Here is an 11,767-nt window from a genome sequence, read left to right on the forward strand (position 1 = left end):
AAAATATTAAAGCTGTAAGGGAGAAAAGCTAAGTAATGTATACATTGTCAGTGGAAATTAAAAACCAGAAGGACCTGAAAGGATGCTCTATAAACAGTAAAAATCACAAATGCCAGCCTATATGGAAAAACATCAAATAACTGTAGATTAAGAAACAAAATCTTGAGGTCTAAGGTGGAAGCCGCGCCTCAGGCTCCACCCCCCAGCCAGGGGTCGGGCTGGGGCCCTGGCCCCCGGAATGGCCCTCGGGCCCTCTAAGGACTACGACTCTGCCAGCCACTGGGACGGCGGCACAGGGAAGGCAGACTTTAATGCCAAAAGGAAAAAGAAGGTGGTGGAGATATACACCAGGCTCTGAACAGTGATCCAGTCGATGTGGCTGCCCTCCGATGAATGGCTATCAGTGAAGGAGGGCTCCCGACTGATGAGATCAGGTGCCAAGTGTGGCCTAAGCTCCTCAATGTCAACACCAATGGGCCACTGCCTGAGTCAAGGAAGGATCTGCTAGACATGAGCAAGGACTACCAGCAAGTGCTGCTGGACATCAGGTGGTCTCTTCGGCGCTTGCCTCCTGGCATGCCAGACGAGCAGAGAGAAGGGCTCCTGGAAGAGCTAATCGATATTATCCTCCTCATCTTGGATCGCAACCCTCAGCTCCACTACTACCAGGGCTACCATGACATAGTGGTCACTTTTCTGCTGGTGGTGGGCAAGAAGCTGGCAACATCCCTGGTAGAAAAATTGTCTACCCACCACCTCAGGGATTTCATGGATCCCACAACGGACAACACCAAGCACATCCTAAATTATCTGATGTCCATCATTGACCAAGTGAACCTAGAACTCCATGACTTCATGCAGAGATTGTGCTGTACCGGGAGCAGGAAGTCCTGGACTGTGACTGTCCATCACCTGTTGTCCCAGATCCCTCAGGACCTGCCCTATGAGACACTCATCAGCAGAGCCGGAGACCTCTTTGTCCAATTTTCCCCTTCTGAACTTGCAAGGGAAGCGGCTGCTCAGCAGGAGGCTGAGAGAACAGCAGCCTCTACTTTCAAAGACTGAGCTGGCATCTACTCAGCAGAGGCCAAATATGGTGCTGCGGCAGCAGTTTCGGGGACTTCTGAGGCCTGAGGCTCGAACAAAAGATGTCCTGACCAAACCAAGGAACAACCGCTTTGTGACACTGGCAGTGATGGGGCTGACAGTGGCCCTTGGAGCAGCAGCAAGCACTAGCAGTGGTGAAGAGTGCCCTGGAGTGGGCCCCTAAGTTCCAGGTGCAGCTGTTTCCCTAAACTAAGCTCAAGCAGCCACTTCCTCACCCAGGGCACCAGGCTCTCCCCATTTCCAGAAAGAGGGTGAAGTTGCTGTGATTAAAGGGTTTCTGTCGGGGGTGTTCCATCTGCTACCATTGGCAGCTTGTCTTTTGGCTTTGATGGCTAGTGGCAGAGCTGCCTGACACTGGGTATCTTATTCAGCATTTCTATTCCTGCACAAACATAATGACCAAGAAGCAAGTTGGGGAGGAAAGGGTTTATTGAGCTTACTTCCAAATTGTTGTTGATCACCAAAGGAAGTCAGAACTGGGACTCAAGTAGGTCAGAAACCAGGAGCTGATGCAGAGGCCATGGAGGGATGTTCCTTACTGGCTTGCTTCCCCTGGCTTGCTCAGCCTGCTCCCTTATAGAACTCAAGTCTTCCTGCCCAGGAATGGCACCACCCACAAAGTGCCTTCCCACCTTGATCACTAATTGAGAAAATGCCCCACAGCTGGATCTCATGGAGGCACTTCCCCAACTGAAACTCCCTTCTCTGTGATAACTCCAGCCTGTGTCAAATTGACACACAAAACCAGTCAGTACACTGGGCTTGCTGGACCTGAGTGCTCTCTGCAACTCTCCTCCTGTTAGAAGTGGCTCTGGAGCATCTGGTTACCCAACTCACTGCCTAGAAAGTTGAGCCCAGAGATGCCCTCCTTACAGTACCACATGTCTTGAGTATCTTCAGACAAAGCAGGTTGGATGGTCTAGCCTTGGAATGGAAGGGAGGGGAGAGAACTCTAGCCTAGGAGCCAGCTGGACCCTCTTAAAGTGGCCATATTAGCTGGTCAGTATCAGAGATAGACTTGAGCTGGGCTCCAATTAAATTTTTATGATCCCAGCCTAGAAATCGCATGCAGAGGAACATTAATCACCAGGACGTTGTTGCCCGTGTCTCTCTGTTCTTTCTCCTCTACAAGCCACATGACAAAACCTAAAAAGACATTTTTAATACTGTTTTTATGATTGTATACATCTAACATAGCAAGTACTCTTCACTTTAAAAAAAATTACTTATGTGTGTGCACAGGTGCCCACAGAGGCCACAGGTGGGCTTCAGGCTTCCTGGAGCCTGGTGTGGGTGCTGCGATCTGAATGCCACGCCTCTGGTGAAGCAGCAGTAAGTGCTCTTAACTGCTGAGACATCTCTCCAGCCTCTCTCATTGTTTCTTCATGAGAGAGGCTATCAGAGCATTGAGCTTCTACTGGGCTAAATTTATTCTTTCCTTTTTTGAAGGGGAATAGAACCCAGGGCCTTGCATATGTGAAGCAAGTGTTCTAACACTGAGCAGCCCCAAGTTGTTTTTTGGGTTTTTTTTTGGGGGGGGTTGGTTTTTTAATTTTTATATTTGAGACAGGGTCTACCTAAATTATCCAGGCTGGCCTTGAACTTTTGATCCTCCTACCTTGGCTCTCTTATCTGGGATGACAGGATTGCATCTGAGATACTCTCCTGCTCAGTTTAGCCAAAGTTGTTTGTGAACACCCCAATACCCCACAGTGCTAGTTCCTCCTATCTCACTTTCCTTATTTTCCTCTTATTACCCACCTTGGCCTGTCTTTGTGTTGATCTCCTCAGCTGCTGGTCTCAGGCTGGGAATGTCCTTGGAAACTCGCCAGCCTATAGACAGGGTTTGGCAGGAACCCCACACCACCAGTCTCACTATACCTGGGCTCCTCCAGGAGAGGTGTACAGGATCCATGGGATCACTCAGTCTTCCTAGGATGGCTTTGTTAAAAATGAAGCCAGGTGTGTTTTATAGTAACTGGCTTGAAAACAAAAGTGCCCTTTGCTGCTTTAGAGTGTGTAGTGGGAAGCTAGTTCCCTTATCTTTCCTGGGCACTCTTCTCCAGTCCTGTCATGTCCACAACCCACATGTGTTCCCTGTCCATCTCCTTGTCCCCTGTGCCCATTGTATGCAGTGGGACACTCTGCAATGGTGGGCAGCCATGGAGCCAGAGTATACAGGAGGTGTTCAGGCAGACTTACACAAAGCACTTTAACTAAGTCAAGCCAGAGTGGTAAGTCCTCCTCCAAACAGGAACCTTGCCTTGGGTAAGTGATTCACTGGAACTCATTCAGGACAAAGGAGAAGTTTCCAGGATCCAAAGTGATAGGGTGATGAATACTATTGGTCTACCCCCGGAGCTTATCATCTATGCCTCTAGCCCGTTTGAAGACTAGGAAGCTTGCTGGCTGAGGGAGGGGCATGGGCTCAGGGTCCAAGCCACTATTCTGCATCCAAACAAGCAGGTGGCAATGGTGTGTGCTGAGCTGAAAAGTGGTCTATACCCATAACAGAACTCTCCTGCCACTAAGAAGAAAGCGTTGTCAATTTACCTTCAGGTATTTACTTTGTAAAAATATGTGCAGATGTTTTGTACAGAGCCTTGTATGAAATAAATGCCCTTATGTGATTCCAAAAAAAAAAAAAAGAAAAGAAACAAAATCTTTCAAAGTAAAAATAAATTTAAGAATATTTTCCTTGCAATACAGCAATACAAAAGGCACTGGAATGACATCTTCAATCTAAAGAGGTTAACCGAATGAAGAAAACATAAAGAATAAATAATCACAGAAGAGAAAATTAAAAGAAGGGGAACAACTCATACAGTAACAATAAACTAACAGGAATCAGTAATCACAATATCAATGACCTCAATTCCCCCAATAAAAATTTATAGATTAACAGATTGCATAAGAAAACAAGAATTCTAATTCCACTGAATCAAAGAAACACACTCTACAAGCAATGATAGATAAAAAAATTAGTGTAATTGAATAGAAGTCTTTTTTTTAAGCAAATGGAAAAAAGAAACAAGAAGGCATAGCAATTTCAATAAATAGACTTCCAACTCAAAATTATCATATAAGTTATAGAAGAATACTACATGCTCATGAAAGGAATAATCCACCAGGAGGATGTTCAATTCTAAACATTTATGCACCAACACAATGCAGACAAAGTTAATAATAGTGATAATAATAATAATAATAGGAGTGCATTTAAATCATATATACTCTGATAATACATGACTTCAATACCACACTCTCACTAATAGACTGATCATGGAAAACAAATTAAAAAATTCTAGAATTAAAAAAAGCCATAAATCAAATGGACTCAGTAGACACTTACAAACATTAATTATAACAAAGAAGAATATATCTTCTCAGAAGGTCAAGGGATTTTTTTTCCCAAACAAATGACATACTTGGACACAAAACAAGTCTTAACAGATTCAAGAAACATGAACTAACACCCTGCATCCTATCTGGCCATCAAGGATTAAGGTGAATACCAGGAACAACAGAAACAACGGTAAGCATACACACTCCTTCAAACTGAACAACTCACTAGTGAATGAAAAAATGGATCAAGAGAAATATAGTAGGATAATTATAATTTTAGAATTTAATGAAAATGAAAACAGCATACCACACCTCTATGACACAAGTAAGGCATTCCTAAAGTGCAAGTATATAGCACTAAGTGAAATTTCATATATATGTATATATATATTGGCATGCTAATAATATGTTCTTGTATTAGTAATTATATGGCACATATGAAATCTATAAACAAAAATAACTAGCATTCAAAAAGAGTAAAAGTCAAGAAATAATCAAACTTGGCTGATATTAATAAAACACAAAAAATACAAAGAATCAATAAAAACATTAGTTCTTTGAAAAAATTAGGAATATTGATGGATAAGATATACTAACTAGCATAGAGAAGAATATATAATCAAAATATTCAATGTACAGAACAAAGGAAGATTATTAAAGATACAAGGGGGAAAAGACCAAGTAACATATAAAGACAGATTTTCTAATGGAAAATTAATGGGTATTAATTATATAAATTAACAAAATTGAAGGTGAAATGGGGCACATCTCAAGAAATAGCAAGGAGTAACAGAGGATCATAAGAACATACTTTAAAAATCTATACTCCACTTTCCTGGAACTCCTCAAAGAAATAAACAATTTCTACCAAAGTTAAATCAAAATCTGGTAGCAACTTAAACAGACCCATAGCTCCTAGTGAAATAGAAACAATAGTTAAAAGTATTTCAAACAAAAAAAGCAAAAAACAGCCCATGGCTAGATGGAGGCAGTGAAAAATGTGCCACACTTCCAAGAAATAATTAGCACCAGTACTCCTCAAATAATTCCACAAAATAGAAACAACAGGGACATTACTAATTTATTTCTTGAGGCCAAAATGACCGGAATACCTCAATCCCATAAAAACACAAGAAAAAAGAAAAAGAAAAATCAATTTCTCTAATGAACATAGAAGCAAAATTCTCGACAAATAATTGCAAACCAAATAAAAGAACACATCAAAAAGATCATCCATTAGAGATACAGGGATGATTCATCATGTGAAAAATCAATAAATGTATTCTACCACAAGAATAAACTGGAGGAGTATAGCTACATTATCATCTCCTTAGATGCATAAAATACTTTTGACAAAATCCAACATCCCTTCATGATACAAGTCCTGCTGGGAAAATGATAAAAAGGAATACACTTCGACAAAGTAAAGGTGATTTTGATCATGCTAAAGACAATAACAACCGAAATAAAGAGATGTACAAAGCTTTTTCACTAAAATCAGGAACAATACAAGGGTGTTCACCATGCCTATTCAATATAGTATACAGGTCTTATCTAGAGCAGGTAGAGATTTGAAGGTGATCAAGGAGATACAAATAAAAAAAGAAAGAAATCAAAGTATCTTGATTTGCAGATCATATGATTTTATACAGAAAATACCCTAGGAACTCTTCCAGCTAATAAATACTTTTATACAAATAGTGGGATACATAGTTACCATACAAAAATCAATGACCTTCCTATATACAAGTGACAGGTAGATTGAGAAAGAAGTGAGGGAAACAATACATTTCACAATAGCCTAAACGCTAATATCTGTGGGTAAATACACAAAAAGGTGAAAGAACTGTATGATTTTTTTTAAAAAGTTTAAGATATTGAAAAAAGAAAGTGAAGAAAATTCAGAACATGGAAAGCTCTTCCACAATCCAACGAATAGGATTCATTTTGTAAAAGTGGCCTTCCTACTAAAAAAATCTACACATTCAGTATTCATCAAAATTCTAATACAATTCTTCTCACAACTTGAAAGGACAATTTTCAGCTACCAAAAGTAATCTACAGATTCAATGCAATCTGCATGAAAACTCTAACACAATTCATCACAAACTTGAAATTGTAATTTTCAGATTCATATAAAAAAAGATAAAAACTAAAGAGAGGTAAAAGGACCCTGAATAATGAAAGAACTGCTGAACATATCACCATTTATTATATCAAATTGTACTACACAGAAATAGTAATAAGAAAGGATGGTATTGGTATAAAACCAGACATGATGAGCAATGGAATAAAATTGAAAATGCACACATTGTTTCATACACCTAAGGAAAGTAGATTCTTGACAAAAAAGAAAACCTAAAATACACACTAGAAAAAAGTTAGTATCTTCAACAATTTGTGCTGATATATGTAGATATCTGCATGTAGAAGAATGTAAATAGGTCTGTACTTGTCACCCTGCACAAAACTCAACTCTAAATGGTCAAGGACTTCAACATAGACAAGATAACATGAATCTAATAGAAGATCAAGTGGGGAATAGCCTTGAACCTATTGACATAGGAAAATGCTTTCTGAATAAGACTCCAATAGTAGAGATAGTACAATCAACTTTTAATAAATGTGATTTCATTTAAAAGCTTCTAGAAGTCAAAGGACACCATCATTTAGAGACATAAGAGACTACATAATTGAAAAAAGTCTTACCAATTACATATCCATTAAAGTGTTAATATTATAAATATAAAGACCTCTGGAGAAAAACAGACATCAAGGATACAAATCATTCCATTGAAAATGATATACAGAACTATACAGAGAAGTCTCAAAAAAGATAAAACATGAATAGCTGAAAAATACTTCAAAAAATGATCAATATCTTTAGTCATGTGTAAAAGGAAAATAGAAACTACTTTGACATTTCATCTTATGCCAGTAAGAATGGGTAAGTTGATGATGACAAGGAGTGAAAATGGTACAACCATTTGGAAATAAGTGTGATGGCTTCACTGGAAGCTATAGATAGACCCAGTATCTACATCCTACCACAAAGACATTTGCTCAAATGTTTATTGCTACTGTGTTCATAATAACAAGAAATTGAAAAGAGCCTAGTTATCCGTCAGTGTGTGAATGAAGAAAGATGCTCCATTTATGCAATGTAGTATTACTCATCTGCTAAAAATAAAACCATGAAATTCACAGATAAATGGATGTAGGGAGAAAAATAATTCTGAGGTAATACATACATATATACATGCATATGTATATGCACATATATACAAATGTTTTAATGAACAATGTATACTGCTCATGGTAGTTGAGATATTCTATATGTGAGCTGAGGAGAAAGGTAAACATGAGTTTACGTACAAATACTTTCACCTATAATGGTGACTTGCCTGCAAGATAAACTGGTGAAACAGCAGCACCAAAATTGTTTGAATATTCAAGCACTGTTTGATCAGACACAGAGCCCCTTCCATCAGGTGAAATCCATGCCTGTTACTACTTTGGTAGCCAAGAATCTAAAATTAGATAGGCCTTGAATCTAAGGAAAATCAAATGCTATTGTTATGCAAAGGAACATAACAATAAAATGATACTTAAGGACATTCAGTAATATACTCGTAGGTCAGTGTCTCATTCCATCATCATCAGAGAAGCTTTCTCCTGATGTAAATGGGAACTTATACACAGATTTACTACTAAATGGAATATCTTTATCAAATCTCTTCTCTCATCAAATCCTTTATTAAATTTCCATAGCTTAAAAAACGTTTGGAAAAAGAGAGATAAAGATTGTGTCAGAGTGAATGAATAATACCAAGGAAATAGTGTTCTCTAGATACAAGAGGACTGACACACATATGATTGCACAAACTGTGGCAGTATGCCTAGGGCTTCACATATGGAAGCCAGAAAGAATCTCCTTGCTGAGGTAGGGAAGTGGACAAAAGCTCAGATCCCCAATCAAGTAGGTATCACTGATTAGCAACTGCTTTTAAGGAAGAATTTAATTTCACCAAGGATGTCTCACTAAGTATATTAGCCATCCTTAAGTTCAGGCTCCATACCCAGCAGTAAATAGCCAATGCAATATAAAAATCAAGGTATTTTGTAGGTCTTTGGTCTTCTCTTCCTTTGTTTGGGTGTTTTTTACTGGTCTTTTGCTTATAATTTATTGTTTTAATTTTGAGTTTTAATAGGTTCTGGTGTGTGTGTGTGTGTGTGTGTGTGTGTGTACGCATGCATATGTGCATTTTTTAGGTTCTTTTTCTTAGTTTCTTTTTCATTTGGTTTATTAGTTTGTTCATTTTATATTACCTTTATTTGTCTTTTTGCCTGTTTTCTTAAAAGAGAGAGGAAAAAGGTGTGGAGGTAGAAGAGTGTGGAAGATCTGGGAGAAGATGAGGGAGAAGAAAATGTAGTTTGAATATATTGTATGAGGATAACTTTGTTTGCAGTAAAATATTAAAATACATGTTAAAATAAAGAAAATAACAGATTCGCTTATCACCTTTGTCTCTCCAGGTCATTAAGTACTGGGGTAAGTCAATCCAGGACTCTTCATCTTCTCACACTCCTTTCCACCATGCCTCTTCTATCTTCATTTTTCTTTTATGCTGTCCTTCCTTTTTGTTTACTTCATGGGGAAACCTCATTTTATCATTCCAAGAACTGACATTTCTTTTTATATTTCTTCTCTCCTTTTCCTTCCACTTGCTATAGTTATTCTTTCTGTTCTCCTTTTATAATGAAAGTATAAATAATTTAATTATCATTATTGCAGCCCAGAAGAGAGTTGCACCTCCTTTGTTTATTTCTTAGTCTATAACTGGAAAATTCCTACTCAGGAGCTGTTGCATTCAGTTATGTGTCAGAGGAACTAGTTAAATGGAAAATGTCATTGATATACCCACCACTGAGAAGACACATAATCCTTTTTGTTCTTTACTCAACTGTTGTTATTATATTTTGTGGTCACTTATTTCCATAAAGGTTTGAAACTGTTTTTTCCTCTGTTTATCTGTTCTGCTGAGTTTCTACTAAGTAATAACTTGAGAAAGAGAAGTAGCTAATCACTTCCCATGGCTTATCTCATTGATCTTTATTATAATACTCTGTTATGTTGCCATTTTCTCAGGACACAGAGGAAAGAGCAGCAGATAAGAGTTTTCTGAAGATGATTCCATAAGTGAGAATGTAGTCTTTGAATCTACTCCTTTAATATCTCAATCACACTTCTTACACCACATACAGTATCATCTTCAGATGAATCCTTCTTTATGGATGAACAAATTGTGATAAATACATTGTATGAGTGTCACAAAATCAGGATGGTAGAGGAACTTTGATTCTATCTCCAAATGCATGAGTTCTAGCAAGCTGTTTGCAAATGCTGGAATCTCTGCAAGCACCATGGCCAGCAGGAAAATTATCCATGTGAAATGAAGTGTGTAACTTGTGTCAGCACTTCAGCAACCTTGAATCCAAAACTTCCAGAGTCTGACCTTACAATTTATTTCTTGCACATTTAAACACAGTAAAACTTTGGAGGAAAGTCTCAAGGTGGCAATTAACATACCAAAGCTTCAAGGGTAGCTATAGAGAAATTTTCTCGAATTGTGGTAAATATTATTTGGGAGTTTCTACCCTCACCTTAGGTCATTTAATTCCCAAATAAAAAACACAAAACTTTTATACTTATAAAAAGACTTAGAGCACTAGAGCTGGGCAGAAATGAATTCTATATGTTATTTTGTCTACTTCTCTGTCAGTAATCTTGAGATATCATTTGCCCTGTTTTGCCAGGGATGCTGCTACTACAACTGGCTGACCCTCTTGCCCATACTCTCAAGATCCATCTAAACCATGATGCCATTGTCCTTTTTCCTCCTCCCACTATCCCATGGTTCCTGCCTCAGATCACAAGCCTGGGAACCAGTGCTCCAACTATCTCTCTTCTCCCAAGCTACAGGCTATAGGCACCTTTATCAATAGTTTTAAACTAAGGAGCAAATTTTGCACAACAAAAGCTGGCATACGCAAGAATTCACTCATATGAATATGAATATGAATTCACTCATATGAATATGAATAGAAGGTGCATACCAACATACCAGTCCTCAACACCCTTGCAAGGCACAACTCTATAGCAAAACACCTTTGACATTTACAATGAGTTCTACTAACTGATAAATAGTGCTCAGGCACAGGAAGTAAGGGTTTATAATTAGCATAAGGATAGATTCTATTGAGAATGTAAAGTATATGGTATCTTTTTCATAAGGATGAATTTTATTCACTAGAGAGACAAAACTCTAGATTAGGGTCTAAACAATGAACAGGATTTTGGGTAATTTAGGTGAATACCAGTTCCAAAGAATACCAGAAGAGTATCAGATTTTTAGACAACATCCACTCCACCCTTCCAGGTAAATAGATATCATTATTTTTTCCCTTGAAGAATAAAACTCTGTGTGTTTAACAACTCTGATTTTTCTAATTCTTTCTGTACGCTGTGCCTCCTACATGTAAGGAGTATCCACAAGTGAGAGGATTCAGAAGAATTTACACTCTTAGAAAATATATTAACAAGACAGATTCACTTGTTATGAGAATTTCTTGAAAAAGTAACAATTAAAATTCAGTGTTTTAGTTAATTTTCTATTCCTATAACAGGATAACAAAAGTGGATCTGTTCTAAAGAGTAGAAATTTATTTTGGTTCAATTATTCAGGAGGATACTATGTCTGTAAGAAAAGTACTAGATTCTGTTTAACCTCTGGTAAGGGTCACATAAGCATATAAAAGAGACAAAACACAGGGTAGCCTCATTGTAAACTATTACCATAGTAACTAATTTGGCATTATGAGAGAGGCATACTCTATGGGAAGAAAGAACTTTTTTTTTTCAATAAGCTGATTTAACTTCTATTATGTGAAGAGAAGGACCAAACACAATAGATGAAAACCTCTATCACTTGAGGAAACTGCTCAGATAAACTGTTACTAGAGAAAAGAGCAGAAAAATAATATAAAGAAAGTAGGTTTGTGAGCTTTGAGGTGACAGCTGCTCAACCAGGCCCATGTCACTCTGGTTTCCTGCTGCCTGGCTATCCAGAGGTCAAACTCTCAGGTCCTCTCCAGCACCATGTCTTCAGCATGCCATGATCCTTCCCATCATGATGATTGAAAGGCTAGAGAATTTTAGAATTTAAAATGAGGGCATTTAATAGAAATGTATGTATAATGTATAGCCTTTACCTAAAAGGGGACATGGAAAACTGTAACACCCCCCCCACCCCCC

At 38.0% G+C, this 11,767-nt stretch overlaps 1 pseudogene across 1 annotated transcript; it reads left to right on the forward strand.

Annotated features, from left to right (window-relative positions):
- The first annotated feature begins 238 nt into the window (after positions 1 to 238).
- On the forward strand, positions 239 to 1,406 carry LOC116095362 (annotated as a pseudogene). Its single transcript, XR_004120572.1, has one exon. The product of XR_004120572.1 is annotated as a TBC1 domain family member 20 pseudogene (transcript).
- The last annotated feature ends 10,361 nt before the right edge of the window (positions 1,407 to 11,767 follow it).

The sequence above is a fragment of the Mastomys coucha genome, unplaced genomic scaffold (assembly GCF_008632895.1).
Source record: "Mastomys coucha isolate ucsf_1 unplaced genomic scaffold, UCSF_Mcou_1 pScaffold18, whole genome shotgun sequence".
Taxonomy (NCBI): domain Eukaryota; kingdom Metazoa; phylum Chordata; class Mammalia; order Rodentia; family Muridae; genus Mastomys; species Mastomys coucha.